Raw genomic sequence first — 26,684 nt, 5'->3', positions numbered from 1 at the left:
AAGATAACTCTCCCCGGACTCATGCTGGCTTGTGCACCAAGCCACCATTTTCAGTACCCACACCGCCCCCTTACACTGCTGACTGGTGATTTCTCTTTTTCAAATGGACTGTGACTTACTATTCAATTTCATTTATTGAAAGTTGATTGCAGTGCATTTCCCATGGCTACCACAAAAAGCGAACTGGACACATTCATCATAAACAGAAGGCAAATGTGAAAACAGATGCCTCGAGGCCAGCAGCAGGGCTCCGCAGCTCCCGTGAGTGCCCTGGAGGTGAGGAAGGCCTTTGTTCACCGCTCTGCCTCTGTAGGTACATCCGCCACCCTTGCCACCTCCTGGCTGGTGCTGGACACCGAACTGTCAGTCCCATCTCACACCCTGCTCCCTGTGGAAGACACTGCCCTTCCTCCTGCGAAGGGCAATGCAGCCACATCAGTGACTTCCAATTAAATCTGATGCCAGCTCCGTATCAATGCTGCCTTGAAAGAGGCCTGAGGTTTACTGCTGACCATAACTAAATGTGGCATGTGGCATGGCGGGCCAAGGCTTGTTGTCCCTGGCAACTGTCCTGAGCCCTCTGACACTGGAGCTACATTGATGCTGAGTATCAGACACTTTCTGTGCTCCAAGACCTCTATGGCTCCCTGTTGCCTGGAGCTCTCCAACCTCAGTCTCAGTTTTCAAGTTTATTCTAGGCTACCTTGCCTTAAATGTAGCTCTCCCTTGACTATTCTATAGGCCAGGTACTCAAGCTCTCTGAGTCCCAGAACTAGGAGGGCAAGAACCTCCACTTCCTTGTCTCACCCTGCAGCCCTGACCTGCTTCTGTGGCCCCCTCAGTTCCGTGCTTTCTCTGTGATCTCAGCGTGCACGTTTCCCTGTGGTCTGAGTCTCCCCAGCACCCCCCTCTCTTTCCTGCCACAGGGCTTCTGCAGCGCTGTCCAGCTTCTCTGAGCGCTCTTCCACTGCACACTGCCTGTGCCTGCCTCTGGCTCAGCTCGAAGCTCGGAGCCCCCTCCTCCAGAAGCCTTCCCATTTCAGAAGGGCTCAGTTTCCACCTTCCCTTCAAAGCACTTTGTCCCCATCCTGAGGCTCCATGTGGCCTGGTCCTGTGTCCCTCTGCTGCTTCTGTGGCCACAGCACCTCCTCCAGAGCCCACACGGGCTCGGCACTCAGGGATGGATGCTCTCACTAGCACTGAGTTCACCAGCTGGGGGAGACACTGGAGCGACCCCCACCCACCCAGGGCCCTACATGCCTGCCCATGTTCTCTCTGGGTGCTCTCAGCCACGTGGGAACAGGCAGGGCACCTTTTCTTCACCCAGTCAATGCGGAATCTGAGGCTCAAAGAAGAAACATAACTTACCCCAGCTCCGGAAGCCCAGGAGTGGGTGGGCCACGAGGACCTGCGGTCCCAGCTGCACTCAGCACAGGTTTGGGTGCTTCCTTAATCTTCTCTGTGAGCTCTGTGCAGGATTGGCCAGTGCCATCCAGTCCTGCTACGAGCATCTCCAGAGCACCCACCCCCTCGGAGGCCTTCAGCTGCTCCGTGGAGTCTGGGCAGCTGGCATAACCTTCCAGAACATTCCTTCATGCTGCGGGTAAGAAGTCTGTCTCTGATGCTTGTAACCAGAACTAACTGCCTGCACCCTGATGGCAAGGTCTTAGACACTCAGACTTTGTTTCACGCTCCTTTAAAACTCTCCTCAGAGGACGGCATTGGGACATTTAGAGACTGAGCTACATGGGAGGTTCTGGATGGAGCTGTTCTAAATGACTTTACAATTTTTGTTAGTTTTTTTAAACAATAATTGGAGTGCCTGATTCTTTTCTAAATAAACTAAAAAGTTCTCAGAATGGATCATGAATGGCCACTGATTTCCAAACCCTCTGGATTTGTTTGTTTGTAGACACAACTGTCATTGTCAGTGCTGCCGTTGTTGTTTGGTTGTGTTTTGTCTTGTTTTGTTTTGTTTTTTCAGTACTGAGGATGGAATCCACGACCTCCATGCTGAGCTCATCCCCAGTCTACTCACGTTGTAATTTTGAGACAGGGTCTCACTAAGCTGCTAAGTTGTCCAGGCTGAGATCAAACCTGTGGCCCTCCGGCCTCAGCTTCCCAGAGTGCTATCCCAGAGAACATGCACCACCACAGCGAGCTCCACACCCTCTGTTTAGAATGGCACTTTTAGGAGGGGTGTGTTTTTCCAGGAAGTTCACCCATGATGGGTCACTAACTGCCCGCCCTCCAGAGAGCACTAACATGTCTCAGGGCTCTGCTGAGAGGCCCAGAGGAATACCCCTTTCTCCTCAACCCCAAGATAGCACACCCCCTGGAAATGAAAGCTGACTTGCAGCCTGGGGTTTTAAAAAGATATTTTTTTAATGTACAAAAGTAGTACACTTTCTTACTGATCCATATTCTATATCTGCATTTAGATTCAGAGATTGGTAAGTAGATAGATCATCGCGGACAGATGAGTGGGTAGCTGGAGTGGGTTCCCACTGCCTGCATTTATCTTTGTGCACAGCTTGTGACTTCCCCTGGATAAATCCCAAGATATAGAATGTTTATGTGGCCTAAAGGATAAGATAAGGAAACATTTTAAGACTTTGGACCCCTACTTCTGATTGGCCTGGTCTCATCTTCCTTCGGAAGAATCCCCACTTCCATTCTCACAGCTCTGCTCTAGTCCGGGTCATGAAGGCCTGGAATGGAATTTCTCACCAGAAAGTCCCCGGTCAGTAGGGCTCGGGCTTCCCACCAGACTGATAACGCTAATGGTTCGTGGAGGACTGGGGTCGCCCAAAGGAACCTAAGCTGGAGATGGGGCAGGGGGCGGGGTGAGCATTGGGCATGAAGAGCTCCTCTGACCTGTGGGCAGGGCTGTGACATGGGTACTCTGAGGGAACCCCGCAGCAGACTTCCTGTCAACTCCCACAAGTCCCAGCCGCCCAGCTCAGGGCAAGAGTGTGTTCCCAGCACCTGGGCTGCCATGGGCTCTGCTGCCAGCTGTGCTCCCTCACTGGGCCTGGGATTTGTGTGATGCAGGGATGCCAGGGGGGTATTTAGGGGCGGGACCTTGTTCACTCCGCAGGCCTGGCTGGGCACATCCGTGCTGCAGGAAAGGTAAGGGCCAGGGCAGTTCTCTGGGCATGAGCTCTTCACTCTTTCTTCCATGGATCAGGAGCTCCAGGTTCCTCCAGTAGCTTTGCAGGAGGAAGGAGGCTAGGAATTCTGGACTTCCTGGGCCAGCAGAGGAGGAGACCATGGTGTGCACAGCGCAGATCTACCTGCCCAGGGCCCAAAGATGTTCCTCCCAAAGATCACTTGGCCTCCGAGATCACCCAGCCCCAACATCATCTCCTATCACTTGCACCCTTGTACCACACCAACCTAGCAGCATTTTGAAAATACCAAGCACTCCAACCTCAGGGCCTTTGCACTTACTGCTGCCCTCCCCCTGCTCCTCTAGAATGCTCTCCCTGGAGCTTTGCAGGATTCAGTACCTCCTTTCACTCAGTCTCAGCTCTAGCATTGCCTCCTCAGGGAGGCTTTCTGGGCCACCCCATGTAAAACAGCAGCTTATCCCTGCACGGCACCCCAACTCTCACTCTGGGTTCCCTCACCCCATTTGTTTGGGTTTTTTTCATAGCAGTTCCCCTTACTCAAAATCCTTTAAGGCACTATTTATGGGTTTGTTTACTGTCACCTCACAGATAAAATACAGGTCCCAAAGGGACGGAGACCTGGCTTGTGCATTGCTGTACCTGCAGCACCCAGCACAGCACTGGCAAATAGCGGATGCTCAGCGAGCACCTGTCTGCCTCCACGTGTGTGTGGGCTCCCTTCATTCAGTCCCACTGTGGCCACTGTGTCACCTGCACCTAGTCCCTTCTCTTCTCCGCCTCAGTTCTCTCCTCGTACAGTGGCGCTAACCATTCTTACACGCAGCACGGTCCCAGCATTGCCACATGACAGCTGTGGAAAGGCCTAGTGCCAGGCAGAACTGCCACCACTTGCAGACCCCCTAGGACATCAGATACTTATCACCACCACGGAGGGCTTTCGCTTAGTTTCTCTGAGGCTCGGGGAGGAAGCCAGCCAAGGGGTTGCTGTGAGGCGAGCCAGCTCCCTCTGTTACCCATCACCCACCTGCGACCAGGGCTCCTGTAGGCCTATGAATAATTGATGGTGCATGGGTCCTTTTCAGGGTGCCTCATAATCCCTGGGGGGAAGGAGCTTTCCTTTGTCTGTTTTGATCCCCTGAGTTGGCCTCTCACTCTGCAGATGAGTCACTGGCCTAATCCCGCAGCTGATCTGAGGCTCCCCTCAAAGTCCTTGAGGCCTGGCTAGGGTCCAAGCCTCCCATGGGTGTTGGCATTCAGTGGGCAGACCAGGCCCCAGAAACAGCAGGCCCAGGCTGGCTTGGATCATTCTAGAAGCAATTCTACCACTCCTGCAGACACCAGACCGAGCCCTCATTCCTCCCGGAATCCTCACATGCAGCCCTGAGATGGAGCTGGGGCTACTTGGAAACAAACAGGCGCCCAGCAGTTGACCATCTGCCTCCTACAGGGAGCCACACACACTGTCGCCACTTACTGTGGACAGACACCCACAGGACACCTCACAAGGTCTCATCTCACGCTTCCTCACAGTCCCTAGAGCAGGCAGCTTGGTCAGCCTCGTCCTGCAGCTGAGGAGGAAGTGGCCTGAAGGTGACAGGTCTGTCCAGCTCTGTGTCGACGTTCTTCTGATGACACCAGGAAAACAACACCAAAAGGGACCAGGCCTGGAACTACATCCAAATACAAAGGCCCAGCCTCATCCACTCAGAGGCGTCTCGGGGTGGCCCTGCCACACACACTGCTCACCTTCTCGGAGGAGCATCTGCTTACCACCATTCCCCGTGATGCGACCATAACTCCCAGGCTGACCCTCCCCAGGCTGACCCTCCCCAGGAGTCAGCTGTCAGCTGTGCAACTTGGGTCCCTCGTCAGCTTCCTGTTTCCTCCATTCTGAAATGACGTTCTCTGCTGGAAAATCTGGGTGTTTTTGAAGTGCTACCATCACCGTACACTTTCCCTCACCAGTACAGGCTGCCTGGCCTGATGCGTGCACTGGGCCCTCCATCCTCACCCACATTCTACGGAAACTTTTCTGACCTTGCGGCACAGGTGGAGGCTCCATATTCCTGTGGCCCTGACAGTGCTGGATTTGGGGCTCAGCTGTTCATCATCCTTTCCAGCCCTCAGGCCATGTGGCAATCAGAGAAGTCAACTGACCCCATTCCAAGATTGATCTGTGACAGCCTGGTCACTGGAAGATGCTGTGGACCAGCTGCCCTAGCCTGGCCCATCTGGGCAGGTCCTCTGCCCGTGATGCCCAGTCAGGATAAACTCAGAGTATGCTGGCACTGCCGAGAGCTGCTGGCACAGCTCTGAAGTGAAGACAGATGTCACTCTGGGCACTGAAGCTGCCTGGAGACCACAGAGCCTTAGTCTGCCCCGTAACAGGGACTCATGGCAGAAGCCAGCCCTCAAAATAGATGAGAGAAATCTAGGAACCCTGCATGAAGCTACCTCTGGGCTTCTCAGTTACATAAGCTTTTTTCTTCGGTCACCTGTCACCAGAGAATCCTAAGCGGTTCTTTGCTCAACGTATGATCAATAAGCCATGGATCTGATTGAAGCTCCATCCCAGAGCCCGGCCCTCCCAGCTCACTCTGCAGGCCCTTGGCAGCAGAGCAGATGACCCGAGACAGGTTAAACCCACCATGTGCCCAGTGTGTAGCCTGGCACACGGGAAGAAAACAGAAGCTCCAGTAGGTTCAAACCCAGCAAGGCGGAAATCCAGAAGGGGTGGAGCCAGGACTCAGATCTGGGTCGATCTGATATTTAATCCTACTTGTCAAAGGACAAAAATGACAATAGTTTCCTCTGAAGACCTTCATTGGCTTTATTTTTATTCTAGGATTGGGCAACGCTTCAACCCCATGAAGTAGAGTAAATGCCAGTGAGCTGAGTAGAGGGCTGAAGGGAGCAAAAAGAAAGCACAAAAAACAAACTGGCCACTTCAAAGTTACTTGCCAGAGAGGCTGGGAAAAGGAAACAGAAGAACAGAAAAATAACTTGTTGCCAGCTGGTCCTTACAGGTGACAGTTTTTGTGTAAGGAAGGATCGAAGCAGAGGGAACTTCACTGTCACGACAGCTGAAACTGTTTGGGAAACTTGGGTGTTGATTTCTAGGAAAATCAGAGAGTGATTTGGTTTTGGTTTGGTGATGGGGATGTTTGACATAAGTGACTTCATTGTGATTTTCAGTCCGGCCCTTTGGAAATCAATACAAAAGCACAGCTTCCTATAATGTGTACTTAACATGTGGAGGAAAGGTGAGTGGGTTTCCCAACCCCGCTGCTCAGGACAGGCTCTTCTCCTTCCCAGAAGCTGCCCCCAGATTGCCCACCAGATCTTGTTTTTTGGCATAACTGGGACATCTCACAGCCCCCTGTGTGGGGAGGCACTGACAGCCTCTTGGTGACTTTGACCCAGGCTCCCTGACTAAGGGCTCAGGACCCTCCCTCATTATGGGCACCCTGCACTGAAACTCCCCGCTTCTTTGGGTTGTGGGACGCACACTCTGGAGCCCAGCTCTCCTCTTCCACAGGCTTCCTTCTCCCCTCTTACGGTCTCCTGAGACCTCCAAAAAGGGTCTCCTGGGCTGTCTCTCCCTCTGGTGGTTCTGATGGACCACTGCTTTCTCTAGATACCTGGTAGGAACAGAGGCAGAATGTGGACATCCAAAGTGGCAACCAAGTGCTAAGATCCCAGGAGATGGAAGCCAGGCATCAGAGAGGGGCCCAGGAAGCACCTGCTCTGTACTGGTTCCTGGGATGCCTGGAGGAGCAGCATGAGGTAGCATCATCTCCTGCCGCTTATGGCTTGGATCTCCATGTCCTCCCAAGGCCTCATGCACTCATGGAGGCAGGGTTGCAGGTGGCTGGATCTAGCGGGCATGAATGTGCATTAGGAGGGTGATGCTGAGATTAAGGCTGTAGATGACGGCAGCCCATCCTGGTGTGGTTGGCACCAATCAGCAGGCTTATAGCCTGCACGTAATACAAGGGACAGGAAGAAGGCAGGCTGTTGCCGATGCTTTGTCTTCTGCCTGCCACTCCTCTGTGTGCCCCTCTGCCATTCCGCCCTGCCTTGGAACCAGCTGGTATGGCTGTGAAACCTCTACAAACTGTGAGCTAAAATAAACCTTTCCTTTTTTATGGGTGTGGGGAATTTTGTCTCTGCAACAAGAAAAGTAACTAAGAGAAACACCAAAGTAAAATTACCAGCATGTACAGCTACTCCATCATATGTGACAGTCCTCCACGCATAGCAACAGCAGGATGACACAGAGCTGTGGGAGTCCTAGTCCCACCACCCGCAGGTGTTACACTGCCAATTCAACCAACCTTGGATCAAAACTATTAAAAAAAATACATCTGCACTGCACAGACTTTATTTTCTTGTCACTGTTTCTTAAACCCTGTGCTGTAACAGCTTCTGACATAGTGCTATAGCTGGATCTGGAATGTCCCCCAAAGGCCCATGTTCTTGAGGCACAATCCTCAGACTGGTGCAATTCGGAAGTAGTAGAAACTTTAAGAGAAGGGACCTGGTTGGAGGTTTTTAGGTCACTGAGGGCATGCTCTTAAAGGTGATATTTGGACCTGAGCCCACTCTTCCTCCTCCTCCTCCTCCTCCTCCTCCTCTTCCTCCTCCTTTTCCTCCTCCTCCTCCTCCTTCTCTTCCTTTTCCTTCTCCTCCTCTTCCTTCTCCTCCTCCTTCTTCTTTTTGCATCACAGCCATGAAATGAACAGCTTTGTTCCACCCACCACAGGTTCCTACCATGATGTGCTCACCACAGGCCCAAAGCCAACAGACCATTGACTGAAACCTCCAAAACTATGAGCCAATATAAACTTTCTCCCCTTGTAAACTGATTATCTCAGGAACTTGCTAGAGCAATTATAAAGCTCACTAACAAACATATCATTTATTCTGTATTAGGTGTTACAAGTCATAAGAGATGATTCAAAGTTCTATGCAAATACTCCACCATTTTATAGCAGACTTGAGCACCATGGATTTGGGAAGGGTTCAGTCCTGGAACCCACTGCTGAAGAGGCCAAGGCCCACTGAAAATGCACAGGAAACTGTGTAAGGTTGCACAGCCAATTGCCAACAGTCTATCTCCAGGACCAGGGGTGAGATGTTCAAAGTGATATCAGTGTCATTTATAGCATTTCATTTTCTTCACCACCCTCACACCTAAAAATTAATTTTAAAAACTAGCAGATAGGTGAACATAATTAAATAACGATTCTGATATGCTGTTGTGGGAAGAAGATCCCCCAGGTGTTGACCGTTTGTCTCATGGCAGAGTAGAGAAGAGGAAGGAGGAGGTGGCCAAACCCTAAGTCTGTACAGGGAATTAGAGGGGCTTCCACCTCCACTCACCTCTCCAGAGGTGTGGACTGTCATGGCAGCTAGGACTGGGGAAGGTTCTGGAAACCCGACACATCCAGAATGAAAGCATCTTCTCATGGTAGGTGTGGATGGGATACATTGTGCCACTTGAGAAGTTTAGAAGTTTAACAGAGACTCATCAGGGAGCCAGGATTCTTTCTTTGTAAACATCCTCATCCTGTGCGAAGGAGGGCAAGAAGAGTTTGTGAGTGCTACACCCGCCCTGAGTTTAGGGGTGGGGGTGGCCTGGGCACAGTAAAGGGAGGAGAAGAGGCTGGTGCTTTCTCCTTCTGCTCTGGCTGCTGCCTTGAAGTGTTGCCCCTGTGCCACGCCACCCTGCCTTGGGGCCAGCCGATTATGGACTGAAAGCTCCACAACAGTGAGCTAAATAAACCTTTCCTTCCTTCATGTTGGGCATCAGGTATTTTGTCTTAGCAATGAGAGAAAAATAACCAAGACAAGCATTTTTATCATAGTTCCATATTTTACAGAATCTAACATGTCAGGAAGAGAGAGAGATTTCTAAAAGGAGAGGGTCTCATACTGAGGAAGAAAATGTTTTCTGGATAAATCCAACCTAAAGGACAAAAAAAAAAAAAAACCCTTTGGTAACAATTTTTTAACTTATATGTATCCTGCATTTAATGATACAAGTAACACAGAAAAAATTTCTCTGAACAATTCAGACAATCCCAATAAGGTTGAAGGATCCCTGCCCGGACCTCCCTCTCCATCTCTCTTTGAAAGATGGCCGTCCTGCTGCATGTGATGAACATCCTTCCAGAACTTTCTCAAGGCCGTGATAGACACACACAGAACTACTGAAATAAGAAAGCTTGATTTGCCTTTTGTCTTATATAAGTACCTGCTGCATGCATTCTTCTGCAACTTTTTCCTCTTCACAAATCTTAAAAATCTGAGTCCATTGGTGTGAATCTTTTTTGTTCCTTGTAAACATTACAGAGGACTATAATATCTAGGCACTGGACATTACTTAACTATTTAACATGGTGCTTAGGAAAAGTGGAAACTTCTGTCATCTGACACAGGAAAGCAACCTTTGTTGCCACTCGCACCCCTGTGCACAGACATCTCTCTGCCTCAGTTTCCTCACTGGTAACAGGGTGGCACTCACCTAAGTGGTGTCTGTTTAGAGCCTGAAGCTTTAGACCTCTGCCTTTCCTGTGACATCTCTGTCTTCTTCACCTGACTCAGCCAAGTACCCTGCCTCCTCTCATCCAGCCCCCTGCACACACACACTCGTGTGGCCCTGGATGCCCAGCCTCTGAGGCTTTTGACAAAAGAACATGCAGCACCCTTGGAGCTCGCAGCTGCCTTCAGACTATGGTTCTGCCTCGCTGCTGCGCTCCGCTAAAGCACCCACGCTTGGTTTTGTCTGGAGCTGTCAGGAAATGGAGACAATGAGCCCAGCACATCCTCGCCAACTCTCAGAACCCAAGGGCCTGGCACAGAGGCCAAAGCCTTTGTACCAAGTGTCCCTTCAGATGAATGCTTCAGGGTGGGGACTTGGGAAGAAGAGGACTCCACGGACCTAACCACACGCTCCTACCTCCAGCAGGGGATGGCCCTTTCCCCTCCTCTTCCCCCCGCCCTGTTCTCTCAGCCTAGTGGGGGCTGACTCTCCAAGGAATCCCCAGGGAGTTTACCTCTGTACGGCTCTGCTCCCCACGAGATGGACACAATTTCTAACACTTTACATGCAAGAAATGCAAAACCTTTTTGTTGCTATAATGAAATACTTGCAATCAGATAGCTGATAAGGAAAAACAAGTTTATTTGAGTCACAGTTCTGGATGACAGACAGTCTCATGGAATGACACCAGCGTCTGACAGGGCCTTCGTGCTGCATCGAAATAGACCAGAAGGCGTCACATGGCAAGACAGAGCAAGTGTGCGAGTTCAGGTCACTCCTCTGTTTCTTATAAAAGCCCTGAGGCCATCACGGGGCTCCACCCTCATGACCTTATTTCCCAAGAGCCCTCCCCCAAACACGATAGACTTCCATATATTATCAGCATATGAATTTTGATTAAGTTCCTAAAACATGAACTTTTGAGGGACACATTCGACCCCTAGCATCCCTGGAGGTATGTTCTGCTATTATCCCCTCTTGCAGAAGCAGAAACCAAAGCACTCCAGATAAACACAGTTGTTTTCTGGCAGAGCCAAGCTGGGATTCCAGGCCTGCATCACTACCCCAGCTTCTTTTTGTCTTATATGTGATGAATCAGCAAAGGTCTCCCAAAACCCACTTCATGCATGTTTTATGCACCTGTCATGTGACATGAGGCATTCATGTTACTGACAGGATAGCACAGCACCTGCCTTATGAAGCAGAGCTGAGCAGACAGTGCTCAGCCAAGAGCTTACCCCTTAGTGGGTCTTCAGCAGATGAAAGACAGATTGAAAGAATTACGGATGTGAAAGTGGAGGCCTTTGTACTGGAGGGCTCTGCGCAGCAAGATGCTCCAATCTGGCACCCCTTACTGGGCACCATGCTCCTCAGTGTGACTTCCCAAGATGGTCAGAAGTTGCCTTCCACCTCCCCAAGCCATTTCACAAGATTACCGTGAAACCTCTCAGCTCCCCTACGAGGCCCAGGCTGCTCTGAATGCTCCAGGCTGCAGTTGCCATGGCAGCCGAGTGGGATCTCACCCACCCCAGCATCCTGCTCCTTCCATTGGCTCCCTCTGAATTGTCTGAGGCCTCTCTGTGCCAAGCCCCCTGAGACAGAGAGGAAAGGAGACCCTCAGTCCAGGGAGACCCCATAAGAAGGATTCTTGAAGAAGAGCTGTGTACATACTTGATCACACACACAGGCACACAGTCATGCACACACATGCACAGTCCACAGGCAAGTGGAAAATGAAGGCTCCCACAGACTTGTGGGGGAACAGGCACAGCTTATGAAACAGCTCCCTGATGGCAATTTGGAGACACAAGGGGCACACAGTCTGGATCAGTTGTTGTCTACCACATAACAAATAACCCCCCAACTTAGCAGCCATCCATTGTCTCACATGGTTTCCAGGGGTCAGAAACTAGGAGCAGCTGTGCTGGCTCGGTCTCTGATGGCCACAGTCAGGCCATCAGCAGGGCCATCGTCACCAAAGGGACAGGGGAATCTGCTTCCAGGGAACACTCGTGGCCAATGGCTGGAGGCTTCTGTCCCTGGATACCAGTGCACACAACAGGGCTGCTCAGGACACAGCTTCCCCCAGAGAGAGTGATGCAAGCCCAAGAGGGAGATCAGGAGTGGGTAGAAATCAGCCGAGATAGGAGCTAAATCTGGGGTTCTGTCCTGTTGTGGGAACAACCGGTACAGTGTGAGGGGATAAAGGCATCTCTGTGGGTCACTGGCTGCATATTAGAGGCTATGCACTATATCAGCTGTTGATCTTCCTCTTTGCTAGCAAAACCCCACTTTGGGGCTGAGGGCGTAGCACTGTGGTTGAACACTTCCCTAGCAGGTTCAAGGCTCTGTCTCCAGCACTTAAAAAAAAAAAAATCAATGAGACGACCCAAGAGATAAATCTGGGGACTATGATTGTCTTATGTTAATCAGATAATCCCATGTTTATTGTCTAGAATTAGTTTAGAAGGTGAGATAATCTGATCAATTCTGCCTTGCAGCCCGAGGACAAGTCTGCAGAGTGTACCTGAGAAAAGCTTTTCCATCCTACTACAGGAAAGAAATTACTATTTCCTCTCTGGATGTCATAGATTTGTCTGGAGCTATGGCAGCTGATTTTCAACCATGAGAAGGAATCATTGCCAACAAATGAGAGAGCAAAGAGCAAAGACCTAGATGTGTCTAAAATCAATCAATCCCAGAGCTGTCCAACCTCCAGACTGCTCATCACATGAAATGATAAATTTCTTATTGCTTAAGATTCTTTCGGTTCTGTTCCATACCACAGAAAGCACGCCAGTAGAAGTAGACACCTTGCCAAATGCTGGTAAGTCAGGGGAGACTGCAAGAGAAATTAATTGTCTTTAAGTGGAGCCCTAATAAATGTTTAGGAATTCAGCTCAGCCAGCAGGAGAAAGCATTCCAGACCGCAGGAAGAGTGTGACAAAGCATCCAAGCCCTGAGAGAACATGGTCCCTTGGTGCCTGGAGCACAAGACATCTACAAGGAAGTGACAGAGCGAAGAGGCCACACTGCAGAATAAGCAGTGTCCTAGGCCAGTCGGTCAGGTTCCAGGGGCTGAACTTCAGCCAGAAGTAGTGGGTGTCACAGGAGGGCCACCCCTGAGCCTTTGGAAGCACCCTCGGGAGTGTCGTGGCAGACTCAGAGGCAGGGAGGTGGCAGGAAGACAGGGAGCCGATCCCAGATCAGAAGTATGGGTCATCATGAAGAAATGCCAGGGTGGCATCGGGGCCCGGCTAGAGCCACCAGCCCTCACTGCCCCAGAGTCTCGCAGTGGGAATTTTACTTGCTGTAAAAGTATTAAAGTTGGACCATATCATGCTTTAAAATTAACCACTAGTTTCCCATCATACTGGGAGTGAAATCCAAACCCTATCCTGGCTGATAAGCCTCCGTGTGATCCAGACCCTGCCCCTTCTTGCCCAGTATGCTGCAGCCACACAGGATCTTTCCTCTCCTTTGCACTGACCACAGGGCTTTTGCATGTGCAGTTCCCTCTGCCTGTGGCTCTTTCTGTGGCTTTTTACTGGGCTGCCTGTTGCTAGGCCTTCAGATCATAGAGCAGGTGTCCTTTTCTTGGAGATGGCTCCTCTGACCACCCCACCCAAAGTAGTCTCCGTGTTCCCTGCTACTCTATTATGTGCCCTTGTGTACTTCCACCTGGTATATATCACTTCCTGGAAATATATCTTAGATAATTTTCATTTGCTGTATATTGTCTATCTGCCCCCTCTGTCATGTTTCTTATTAAATCTCCAGTGTTTGGTGCTGTTCTTGACAATGTAGAAAACACAAAGAAATATTTATTCAGCTCATACCCACATCTTCATTTCTGTGTGGAAGACGAGACCACCCCAGTAGATAAGAAATCACCCTCCTTAAAGGTCAAGTGCCCATCTTGTGTCCCATCCAGGTGCTAAGGTGCCTCAGCGGGTCCCTGGCACACCGCACCAGCAACTGTGAGGACAGAGACTGTATCTTCTACATTCCTGGGTTTCTGAGTCCTGACCTAGGCATAGATATTTAATAAGAGCTTGGTTGTGTAGACCAAGGAGGAGGAAGAGAAGGAGGGAGATGGTGGGGGTCTTGATAAGCTTTGTTCAATTACAAATTCCAGCGATTACCCTGGGGTCCCCACCAGTCAGCCAGTCACCTGGTAGCAGGGAGCCCCAGAAATGCAGGTCTGTAGGACAAAACCCTTACCTTGAAGAACTTGCCTTCAGAACAGAGAAGCCAAGCAGAACGGAAGGTTACACCCAGGACAGACAGATGGAAGGGCAGGGCTCTCGAGTCAGCCGTGTTCAAATCCAAACTGCAGCTCTGTCACTGGTTGCTGTGCCCGCTTGGTCCTTGTGTTCAGGTGACAGTGGTCATTCTCACCTCCTGAGGTGGTAAGAGCAGCTCAGGGCGCTGGGGTCCTCTACAGCAAGCACCCTGAGTTCTCATGTAAGTGGCCCTCAGTGCAGTACCCTGGTGACCGCCTGTCCTGCCTAATCATCCAGCAGCGATCAATAATGGTGGTGATTCCCATCACTATTCTCAAACACTCTCCTGGCAAGCGTGGGAGCTCTCATCACAACCACAAATTTTATTAAAAAGCACAGGCCCTATCCACGTCTCCATAGTTACGTTTCAAAAGAGAGCATCATCTTTCAGAGCTATACATATAATACGTGTAAGTAAAGCGGAACGGTGTCAAGGGTTCTCTGTAAAACACCCAGCATGGAAAGGCCATGCAACAAGTGTGGCCGGAAGGGGCAGATGTCCAGCCGGCACCTGTGATTCGAAACCCTGTGGATCTTTGTGTTTTCATTTATGTTTGGGACTTCTCACAATGAAAAGTATATTTTAAAATTTCTCTTAAAAAGCTCCTTAGAAAAATACTCTAACTTCCCAATTTCATAGATGAAGAAGATGAGACTCAGAGAGATCCTTGGTCCTGAACACAAGACCAAGCAGGCACAGAGTGATCGGGTTGCTAATCTCAGCTCACAAAGCTTGTTTGGCAGCAGTCAAGAGTTCAGACCCAGCACCAATCACCAAAAATAAAAAAAATTGCAGGAAAAAAAATAAAACCACAATTAGAAAAATTTATGAATGTCTCCATGGAAAGATACATTTAAATAGCTAACAAGAGCGATGTTAAGAAATCTAAACTAGCCCGCTCACCATCCTGAGCCCCAGGAGAGTTTAAGACCATCACTCCCAGTAGTCAAGAATGCGTCCAGCTCCCAGCCACACTAGACTGGGCTCTGCAGGTTTCAGGCCACCTGGGCCACACCCAATGATCTTCTTTCACCGGAGAACTGTGAGGAGTTCCAGTAAAGATGGCAGATAGATAAGAGCAGAATACAGGGGCTCCCTGAGAGACAACTCAGATGCCAATAACACAGCGTGGGGAGTCCCAGACAGAAGGAGATGGATCCTCTCGACCCAGGAAGAAACTAAAGTGAAAAGAACCAGCCAAACATGCAGTCCCAGGGCTACTATTGAGGCAGCTAAGATTCTGTGCTCTTGCACACCCAAATTCCCGCGGCTTCGACTCCCTTGAACCACAGTCGCATTGAAATCAGAGGTCGGCGAGCCCAACAGAGAACAGAGCCGGTAAGGGACCTGCACTGACCTGCAAGTGAGTGCCAAGAATAAAACCCTTCCACGGGAAAGGAGTACCAACAGGACAGCATTTTGAAATCGGGCAGGACTGGCAAGAACAAGGAACAGCAGTGACTTCAGTCAGTTGTTCCCTTCCCAGATGAGATTGGTGGGAATGCTTGGCCTGGGTCATGCCCCTGACTGAGACCCAGTAAGTTGCCCCAAACCAATTCCCTACACATGGCACACACTATTGCAGTGAAGGCCGCAGCAGGGTGACTGACCCTGAGGGGAGGAGCCAGCATATGTGCCCCTGTTTGCACCTCAGTAACACACTAGAGTGGGCAGGATCACCTAGCCAGCATGCTTCAGAAGAACCATAACCAACAAGGAAAGGGACTGGGACCTCCTCTATACCCTGTATGGAAGAAACCAAAAACGTGAGAAGAGGAAGCAACAAGAAAAAGTCTCCAGCCCCCAACCCTGAGACATTGATCCAGAAGAGGTAAATACAAAAGAGGTTGAGGAAAGCAAACATGTAATATCAGACATGGCATCAGTGGATATAAAGAGATATCTTCAGGATCTCATAGATGAGTTCAAAAGTGAAATATTTAACCAAGTAAAGCAAGATATAAGAAGATTAATAAAAGAAATGCTAAGCACCTCTCAAGAAGACACAGATGGAAGAATGGAGGAGCACAAAAAAGGGAGAGAAACATTTGATGAAGAATATAAAGAAAACATAGAATACATGAAACAGGTTCAAAGGGATTACCAGGAAATAAAAAACTCCATTGAAAGCTGGTAAAACTGCTTGAAAGAAACTAAAGATAGATTATCCAAACTGGAAGACAGGTTTGCAATGTGGGATCATGAAAGGAAAAATTTCTTAAAAATAACAAGAAAACAGGCAGTAACAATAAAAAAGCTAGAAGATGACAAGAGGATCCATAACTTGAGAATAAAGAATGTGAATGAAGAAGCAGGGGTACAAACAAAGGAACTACAAAGGCTATTTACAGAAATAATTAAGGAAAACTTCCCAAGCATAGAAAAAGGAAATCATATTCAGATGTATGAGGCATATAGAACTCCAGCCACCTACAACCCAAACAGAGCTACACCCAGGCATATAATAATCAAGATCCCAGAAATTCAATATAAGAACAAAATATTAAAAGCCATCAGAGAAAAGAAACAGATCATTTAAAAAGGAAAACCCATCAAAATCACGGCAGACTTCTCAACACAGACCATCAAATCAAGAAGAGCTTGGAGCAAAGTATTCCAAGCCCTGAAAGAAAATAACCTCCAACCTAGATTGATGTACCCTCAAAACTATCTCTAGAAATTAATGGAGAAACAAGATGCTTCCAAGACAAAGAGGAACTTGGGAAATTCGCAACCACCAGTCCAACTCTACAGAGAATACTGCAGGGCATTCTAGAGAGAGAGAAAACTACTAGGATTCCAGGAACAGTAGCAGAGAGGCCTCAACGAATGGAGCAGAAAACAGAATGAAGAAGATAAGCATACAACTAATGGCAGAAAAAGAGCACAACAGAAATGAGGCAGAGAAGGTTGGCTATACTCTCTAATACAGATGGCCTTGATACACTAAAAAACAAAAAGAAAAAAAAGAAAATCATGGGCAGAGTAGATCAGGAGGTGGGGTCCACCGAGATGCTCTTTATAGGAAATATAATTAACCTGAAAAAGGGTTTATGGACCAAAAATCAAATATGAGAAAACAATGCTCTATGTGACAGGGAACCAGAGAGTAATGGGGCAACTCAGCCAGTTTTGTAGATAGGTTGGAAAGACGGGCTTTAATAGGTAAAGGAATAAAACTAGAGATCAAATCCAGGAGGGAGAAGGTTCGGAACCACTTAGGTAAATAGCAGGTTGCCCTCCCCAATGTAAAAGCTGAGGGTCTTGGTGAGACCCAAAAATGTACAGTGCACCCTAGGGGAGTGAAAGGGGAGGAATAGTCTTTAAAAAGATGGCAGAAGATACTGTTAATAGTGTATCAGGATTTAAAACCCACATTACTCACACCACTCTGCCTAGATAGATTTTATTCTATCCCAGTTAGTCTACTTGCACTAGATCTGAGGGCACAGACAGCTATCCCAAAAATAACAGGATATAGCACAGTAATCATCTTTAAAATTTCCTATTAACTTAATCTGAAGCCTTGTATAACTTTTACTGCTTTATCATGACTGATCTTAGTTAAATCTGGTTTGTTTGATTGCTGTTTGGTATCGACAGATTTTATTCAAAACTATTATGATTGATAGTATCAAGTCTGAGAGTATAGGCAACTACACTGAAGATGACAAGATTCACTGTGATACCAATTCTGGTTTGATTATTACCTGTTTTTGAAGTTTCACACTATTTACAAAGTTTTGTTTTTATTAATATTGTTATGTATTGCTATATTCAATTATACTATGTCTGATGATATAGACAATTCTAAGATAACAAGAGACAACACAGTAACCATTGTAGAACTCTTTGTACAGTGGTTTTATATGTGTTTTTCATTTCATGTGTTTATAGGAATATGTTTTGTCTTGCTTTGTTTTGTTTCTCCCTCTAATATAGAAAGGATAGAAATATATGTTAAGATTCATGCATGCGTAGAACCTATAAATGGTTTACGAGAACTGATGTTATAACGCATGATGAAATAAACAACTACTTTGAAGAAAAAGAGACACTTCAGTACCTAGTGCTGATCCCGTAGTGTCATGATGTGAAATCCAGCAATACTATTATTCTTTGTTCAGAGTGATTTTAGCCTGCTATGGTTTGTTTAATCTCAACATAAATGAAGGTATTGATAACTGCATGTATGTTTAAGTATATAGGGTTGATAATCATATTATTAAGTTTTTTGTTTGATAGTTGAACAGAACCATTTGCAATCTCACTGTTTGAATCCCCACTTTGTATGCTTCACTTTTGTATATTGAACAACTATTTGTAAGAGGACAATATGTAATCATCAACTAGTGATTTCTTACTGTTTATTTTTTCTTTGAAAGTATGTACTATTTCTACCTGTTTTCTGTTTTGTTTAGTCTTTCTTTAAATAAAATTTAAAATCTAAATTAAAAAAAGAAAGAAAAAAATATAAACTAGCTGAGTATAGTGGCATGGGCCTGTAATCCTGGCACTCAGGAGGCTGAGGCAGGAAGATCACTGTGAGTTCAAGGCCAGCCTGAATTACAAAGCAAGACCCTGCTCCCAAAAAAGAAATACACACACACAAATATATGTATTTTTTATTTTCTTTAAATCATCAGTTTAGTGTGAGGAGAAACTTTGTTATTTTTCCAAATTTCCCTCTCTTGCTGCTCATGCTCGTGAGAACAGGGTTTCCGAGGCCTGCGATGAGCACACAGCGCAGGTTTGTCCCATCTTGCCAGCCAAGCCAGCATTTCCCCCTGTCCTCCAGAGCCCCCGCCCAGGCCCGGGCCCTGCAGGGCACTCCATGCAGGCAGTGTGGGCTTCCTTGGAGCCCTCCCTCTGGTTCAAACCCAGCCTGCTCCTTGCTAGCTGTGAACCTTGAGCAGATCCCCTTTTGCTCTCACCCCGTGGGCACCAACATTGCAGAGAGAGAAAGTGTTTCCCCCGCTGCCTGTAACGGACAGAGCTATATTCGGGTGTCAGCCCAGCTCCTGAAAAGCCTTGGACTCTGAGGGAGTGGAACTCGATTTACTAAGGCTGGAGCTGAGTCATCCCCACACCCACCGCATCGCAGGGCCCACAGAGGAGAAGTGGGTGACTGGTGGGGTGCGTGTCCACACAGTAGCAGCCCCTGTGTCTCAAGGGCAGACTGCCACCAGACGGCTCCCCTTTCCCACGGAGGAGAGCTGGACTCACCTGCGTCCCCAGGCACACTTTCCGGAAGACCCAGTCCCTGGCAGGAGGCCTTAGAGAGGTCACCTGTCTGACCCTTTGTTCTGAGTAAGGCAGCAACAGACTGAAAAATGCATTAAAGTCTGCTGGGTTGGCCACACCCCCAGGCTGCTTGGCCTCTGTCTGGCTGTCAGCCTGAGGATGCCTTCACGAGAGGTGACCAGCCCTCTGCCGGTAAAGCCTGACTGGTTTTCAGGGAATTCACCATTGAGCACAGGAGGAAAGAGAAGGCAGTGACCGCCCCCAGCTGGTGGAAACCAGGAACAGCAGACTCCTGATTGAAGAGCCCTGAGATGAGGTGGCAGCCAGCACAACTGCAGTTTTGATGAGCACCTATAACATGCTAAACTCCTCTCTTATGCCGTCTCACTGAAGCCTTACAGTCACCCTGCAAGTCCCATTCTACAGAGGAGAAAACTGAGCTCCAAGAAGTTGGCAGCTCCGGTCAAGGTCACTCAGTTATTCAGTGCCAGTGCCAAAGTCCTAAAACCCAGACCCTTATGCCAGATGGGAGGCAAGGAAAAGGGTGAAATAGTCTCTGTCCCACACCTATGGGGTAGATGGTGGTCCCTCAAAACAGGGAAGCCCCACACAGATACTGTGGCACACACCTGTAATCCCAGTACTCTGGGAGGCTGACGCAGGTAGATCTCAAGTTGGGGCCCAGCCTGGACAACTTAGCAAGATCCTATGAAGGACTGGGGATGTAGCTCAGTGTGAAGGCCCTTGGTCCAACCTCTAGTGTCACTCAAAAAGTGCACAAGCCCTAATGCCCACTGAGATGGCATATGCAGGTGAGACCTTTGGTGTAACTAGTGTTGGACAAGTTCATAAGAGTGGGGCCCTCTCTTAGAGAATGAGTGCCCTTATAAGAAGAGGCACCACCATGTGAGCTGTCTGTCTGCAAACCAAGAAAAGGGCAATGGCATCAGCCAGCCCCTCGATCCTGAACTTCAAACCTCCAGACCGTGAGGAATAAACCTCTGTTTAAAACACCCAGTCAGTGGCATGCTGCTTTGACAGGGCTGGCTGCCGCAGCAGCTATCACAGCCCCCCAGGAGAGCAGCCACCCTCTACCCAAGGCCGACCACGTGCCTTGCATGCAGTGCCCTACGGATGCTGGCTGAGCCATTTCTCTTCATTCACCTCCTCAATAACACGTGAAGTAAGTACCATGTGTATTCTCAATTGAGACGCAAGGCACAGGGAAGGCAGGCGGCCTCCAGGAGCCCTCCTGCTCAGCCTCTTGGACAAGCACTCCCCCAGCTCTCCGCATTCCAGGTCCAACTCCATCACTCCTGCTTTCACAGCCTCCTGCCCAAGCACTCGCCAGCCCTGCTAACTCTCCTTGAGCTCAATACGTTTTTAGAAGCCCATTCACCACTACATGTCAGGGGCTGCAGACAAGACATGGGACGAGTTCTGCAGCTTCATTTTCCTCTTCTCCTCCATCCAGCTAAACCAGCTGTGGCCCTTGGTTTGAATAACTGCACACTCCTCCCTCGCCCATCGCCCTGGCCCTTCCGGCCCCACCTAGATACTCTCCACTCTCCGAATGACGACCAGAGAAGCTTCTGCCGAAGGATGCTGTCTGCACACAGCCTCGGTGGACCCTACAGCCTTCAGGACGGAGGCCCAGGACCCTGCAGGTCCTAGCACAATGTTGCTCTGCGGCCTCTGAGCCTCAGGTTCTCAAAATCATACTGAACAGTCGCCCACGGTTAGTAACCAGCCTGTCATTCTAGCAGGGTGCCCTGTGGTTAAGAATGCAGATTTTAAAAGAGAGAGGAGAGGAAACAGGCAGGTAGACCTTTTGGAGATGGAGAGAGGATCAAGTAATGGAGGGAAAGAGAAGGGAAGTAAAAAAGACTAAGATGCAACATGCATATGCACCAACTCTCACCATACAGATATTCATTATGTTGTTGTTAGTTTTGGAGGGTTGTTTGTACGAGGAATCAAACTCAGGACCTTGAGCTTTCCAGGCAGGTGATGTGCCATTCATTATCCATTGCAAACATATAATTAAAGACAAGAAAAAAGCATTCAGGGTCTAGGTGGGTGTGATGACACATGTCTGTAATCCCTGCATTCTGGGAAGTTGAAGCAGGATGATCACAAATTTAAATCCAGCCTGGACAACTGAGTGAGATCTTGCCTCAAATTTTTAAAATTTTGGTGATGTAATAGTACAAATATTCTGGGTTCAATTTCCAGTACAGTGGGGTGCAGTAGGGGGTTCAGGTTCTGAGAATACCTGGGAGTCACTTACCAATAGTGCGACATTAATCCAGTCAATGAAACTCTGTGGGTCCCCTCCCTCCCTCATCTCTAAATTAGGGATAAAAAGAGCACCTGTGAAGATAATAATGTGAAGCATTTTGGGTAGTGCCTAGCTTATATAGTATAATACCTGGCTTATGATGCCTGGATCACTGAACATATTAAACATTTAGTACAATGCTAATGGGTGCCAGTTAATACTTTTCATTAAATACTGATCCACCATTACTGCTATAGCAAAGATAATGCAGCTCATCAAATATTCCGTTTGTTCCCTGATAGTGCTCAGCCTCTAGCAAACACCTGAGGCTTTGTGGTTGATTCTGGCTGGTGATGTGAGAGGGGAGGTATTAAGCAACACTTTAGGACTGCGGTGAGTTTTTACCCTGCAGACATTCCTGTGGGCCTGAGAACACCAGCCAGACAGTGACTGGGGACCCTAAGGGCGGAGGGCAGCGTGGCCGCTCCCTGCCCGTGACTGTCTCAGCTGGAGTGGTGGGTACAGAGTGCCATGGAGATGTCCCCAAAGCAGCCTTGATGGATCTGAAAAGCAGAACACAGGGTGAGAGCATAGGAACAGGCCGAGGGGGACAGCCCAGTGTCCACGCAAAATAGCACTGCACGTCTTACGGGAGGTTCCCAAGCAGAAGTAGCTGGGTCCCACCCAGGAGACCGGTTTCCTGCTGTGGGAACAAAGCAGGACCCACCAAATGGCAGAAGCGGAGACTCCACCAGAGCTGCCCATGGTGAGGGAGGCGGCCTGTACCGCCAGCCTTTGGCAGAGCCTCTGAGGCAGACAGAGGAGAGGGAAAACCAGTGTGGAAAGAGGGATGACCGCCCTGGCTGGAGGCTGTTCACAAGGGGAAGCCGGGGGCCACTATCACAGGCAAGCATCCTGTGTAGGTAGTTAGGGGAGGTCTTTGGATTTCTACCGTTGTCCTTTGTTGAAAACAGCGACAAGAGGGTAATATCAGTCGTTAACCAAGTGCTGGCGGTTTGGGGCTAATTATGCCAGGGGATATTAGTTAGCTTCCCATGTTGTTACCAGAGAGAGCGGGCTGGTGTTCTGCTACCTCCCTCTCAGGCCTGTGCATTGATTACTGGGGCTGATCTGCTCGGCTGGTTGTTGCAGACTGTGTCTGAGTTCTGTTCTCATAATCGAACGGGCCATTGACCATTTGTATAATAATCTCTCAGCGTGGAGAGGAGCTAGAAATGGGTTGAAAAAGGGAGAGAGAAAATGACCTGGAGAGAAGAATTCTGCGTGTCCCCAGGATAAAGATTGATGAGTATGATCCACTGTCCTTTGTTTCTATTTCTATTCAAATTTAAGATTGCTTTTCCCATCATTTTTATTTATTTAAATTTTTAATTATTTTTTGGTGGTGCTGGAGGTTGAATTCAGAGTCTGTATATGGTAACAAAATGTTCTACCATTGAGCTATACTCCCAGTCCTAATTTTTTTAAAATGTTCTAGCTCAATAAGTCATTTACATGGATTAAAAGTCAAATCTATTTTTAAAATGGCTTTTCATCCCCATATTTTCTCCTCATCCACTGTTCCCATATGCATATTTTTTATTTTTCATTTGTTCTTCTTCATGTCCCATTTTTAGCAAAAAGAACATAAAAGGTAGGTGCTTATACTTAATATATTTTGAAAATTAATCTATACTGGCTCATAGAAATCCTCCTTGATCTGTTACATAAAAGTAACATTTAATTGCAGAAGTAAGCACCATTCTCTTCTTTGATTTTTGAAAGCTGAACATTGTGAGTACAGATGAAGCCCTTTGCTAAGCCTCTCCAGCTTCCGACTTGTTCCTGCAGCCCTTCCAGAGACTGCTTCTTGCTAAAGCTTGGATCTAAAAGCTTCTCTAAAGGCCTGGGTGTTAAAGACTTGGTCCTCAGCTTGAAGCTATTGAAAAGTGGTGGAAACTTTAAGAGGTGGGTTGTAGGGAGAGGTCTTAGGTCTCTGGAGGATGTGCCCTCAGAGGAGCTTGTGGGGCCTGGCTCTTTCCTCTCTCTTTCTCTTCCCAGCCATGAAGTGAGCACTTTTGCTCCAGCATATGCTCCCCCTGTGATGTGCTGCCTTGCCACAGGCCCAAAGAAACAGGGTCAACAGACTGTGGACTAAAACCTCCAAAATTATGAGTCAGAACAAATCTTTCCTATTTTTAAATTATTTATCACTGTTACAGTAATGAAAGTCTGCCTAAGTTTATGCTCCAGACCTTTTCACACACATGTTCCTCTGTGCACATTTAGAGTATGGTTCACTAGTGGTATCACACGATATCAGTCTACAGTTAGGCTTTCTCTACTCAACGATGTGTGATGATCTGGCCAGGTTGCCAGGTAACATTTCCCCCATCCTATTTGTAGAAAACCTTCTTATATTTTAATGTTCCAGTCAAATGTCACCCTCTCTTAAAGCTTGTCACAGTGCTCCAAGACTAAAGTCTTATTTCCTACCTCTGGGATTCTGATGCCCAGAACTTTTTTTTTCTGTTACTATAACATCATACCTGATACTGGATAATTTGTGAAGGGAAGAGGTTTATTGAGCTCACAGTTTGGAAGGCTGGGAAGTCCAAGACCAGGTGGTCACATCTGGTCAGGGGCTCATCTGGTGTTTCATCATAACGTGGTAGAAAAGCTGAATGGTGAACAGATGCATGTGGAAGAAACAAGCACAAGGAAGGGGCTGGGCTTGCTTGATAGCTACCTAATCTCATAATAACCCACACACTCCCCCAAACCCCCTTAAGAAAATCATTAATTGCTCTTAATCATGGCTTAGAGGCCCGAGCTTCTAATATAGCCCTAGCGGCAAACAAATTTTAACATGAGTTTGCGGCAGGACCAGCCATATTCAAATCATAGGCATATATTAATATGTTCATTAATATATTCACAAAGTAACAGAGTAATACAGGACATATGATGCCTGCGAGCCATGTCGAACACTTTGCCCAATCCTAAAGTAGGTTCCTGGGTGAGTATGAACACTGTTGAAGGCAAGGCCCATGTCCTCATTCAGCAAATACTAAGTGCAGACCTCCTATGTGCTGGACCCTGAGCCGGACCTTACACATAGAGTGGAGGAAAAAGCAATTGGCCCATGCTCTGTTTTGAATGCAGTATGGAGTTAGTGATTAATAGCATCGTTTCTGCAGCCAGGCTGCCTGGATATGGATCCTAGCTCTGCCACTGCAAGCCGTGACCTTGTTGCCTCTATTCAAAATGTTGATAACTTGCTCATCATAGGTTTTTTACATTAATTTTGATTTTTAAAGCACATGGCATTAACATATTATCTTTCTTGATTACTGAGGTCTTTTTCTCACTCCATTTAAATTTAGCATCTGAGATGAGTGCCTCACGTAGCTCATATGCAACTATTTAACTCCTTCACAGTGTTGTTGAAAAGAGAAAATAAACTCGAAAGTGCACAGAGCTTAGATCAGAGCTTGGTTGTTGCTAGGCCATTAAGGTGACCGTTGTGTCAGGCACACAAAGGACATCTGGTTAATGTTAGCTGATCGATGAGTGATACATTAGCCACTGCACACTTGGAACTTAATTCACCATCTCTTATGAAAATCTCCATATCCAGCAGAATTTTTGCATAATTCTCTGGGAGATGTACTCCCCTTCGTGGCTCTCTTTGCCACAGAATGATTTGTTTAGAACATAATCTCAGAGTTCTTTCATGAAAGATTTAAAAGTTCTTCCCTCCAACCATTTCAGCATTTTTGCGGAAATTCATTCATCTTCTCCCATGATCACATCTACTACTTCCTCCGGCGAGCTCTCCAGGCTGCAGGAACCCTGTCTGCAGGAACCTGAGGTTCAAACGTGTCTCGGTTACTTGTCATCACGGCCTTCCCTGCCTGTGTCACTCTCACATTCAATCTACCAATTCATCGAGGGTGCTCACAGCAACTGTCTTCTGGGGATGCCTCCTGGCAGCACAAATCTAAGGAGTTCGCCCTGGCAGTCCTGCCCCTCCTTAACTTACGATCTCTAACTCATAGCCATCTATTGTTCAGCTTTCATTCGATTTTGTTCCAACTCCTTCCAGGGCTAGCATGCTTTTAAATACAGCTCAATTATTAATCTTGCTCGTACTGAGCTGTTCCTTATCTTTTCTTGCTCTATAAAATATTCTTTCCCCCTTACTTTCCGTATGACTTATATTTGCTCTCTATTCTATATCTCATCTTCTGGGCCTCCTAGTCTATATAATTCAAAGCAACAAAATATTGATCTTCATTTCCATTTTGGACTGCCCAATTATCTCCAGTTCTATTTTATGCATCCATTTGCAAAGCTCCTGTCTTCCTGAACTCATTTTCCTTGTGATTAACTTCACAATAAGGGCCCATTGCCATAGTCAAAGTCATTATCTGCCCTGGCTCCACTCCCAGGCAGCTTTTCTACTCTGGTCTTTATCTTCAGATCCTTCTGCATGTCTCAGCGCCTACAGGAAGTCTCCAACTTTACCCTTCACTAGATTGAGGGGGGAAAAAAGGCCCCAAGGTAGCCATACACCAGTAAACAAGAAACTTTTGGACTCAGGAACATGAGTAGAAATGCCAACAACTCCTTCATGGAAATGTGGTCATATTTATTGATGGGATTGTTAGGAGGTTCTAGCACGGCAGTACAGTGATTTATATACCCTTGGCCAAGGAAACAGTCCTCCTCCATGGGAGAGGAGGAACATGGAGTGGTGAGGGAGAAGAGGGACACCCACCTAGCCAGCCAGATCTGCCAAATCAACCGTGGTGATCAATGAGGTGACGTATATTGCAGCCAGATCGCCCCCACATCCTAATGTGATTGTTAACTGTGATATATCAACTTGACTTGAGTAAGGATGGCCTGCAAGATTAGTAAAGTTCTGAGTGTGTCTTTGGATGATGGATGTGCAGGCCAGCAAACCGGGGAAAAGAACTACCCTGGATGTGGATGGCAACAATCAACAGATTTGCAACTTGAATGGATTAAAAAGGGAAAGAAAAAGTGTGGGGAATCACCTGGAGAAGTCTCCTTGAAAGAAGAGCAGTTATCTCCATGGTGGAGAAACGTGGCCCTAACTCCATGTATTGATATGTACAGACCTGACTAGGCCGTTTCTTTGTCCCTTCAATTGGCTTTAAGC

The 26,684-nt window shown here is 47.7% G+C and overlaps 1 long non-coding RNA gene and 1 pseudogene across 1 annotated transcript in view; both read right to left on the bottom strand.

Annotated features, from left to right (window-relative positions):
• The window catches only part of LOC111757801 (centrosomal protein of 57 kDa-like), a 29,614-nt pseudogene extending 24,704 nt beyond the window's left edge, over positions 1 to 4,910 (bottom strand).
• The window catches only part of LOC134470338 (uncharacterized), a 47,797-nt gene extending 36,622 nt beyond the window's left edge, over positions 1 to 11,175 (bottom strand). Inside the window, exon 1 of the long non-coding RNA XR_010041298.1 lies at positions 10,920 to 11,175. This is a non-coding gene — a long non-coding RNA (uncharacterized LOC134470338). The remainder of the gene's footprint in view (positions 1 to 10,919) is intronic.
• Positions 11,176 to 26,684: the final 15,509 nt, after the last annotated feature.

The sequence above is a fragment of the Cavia porcellus genome, unplaced genomic scaffold (genome assembly GCF_034190915.1).
Source record: "Cavia porcellus strain 051 isolate PalLab524CR breed Dunkin Hartley unplaced genomic scaffold, mCavPor4.1 scaffold_19, whole genome shotgun sequence".
NCBI classification, from domain to species: Eukaryota; Metazoa; Chordata; class Mammalia; order Rodentia; family Caviidae; genus Cavia; species Cavia porcellus.
Note: the sequence above shows the minus strand (reverse complement) of the source record. Positions and strands in the feature narration are given on the sequence as shown.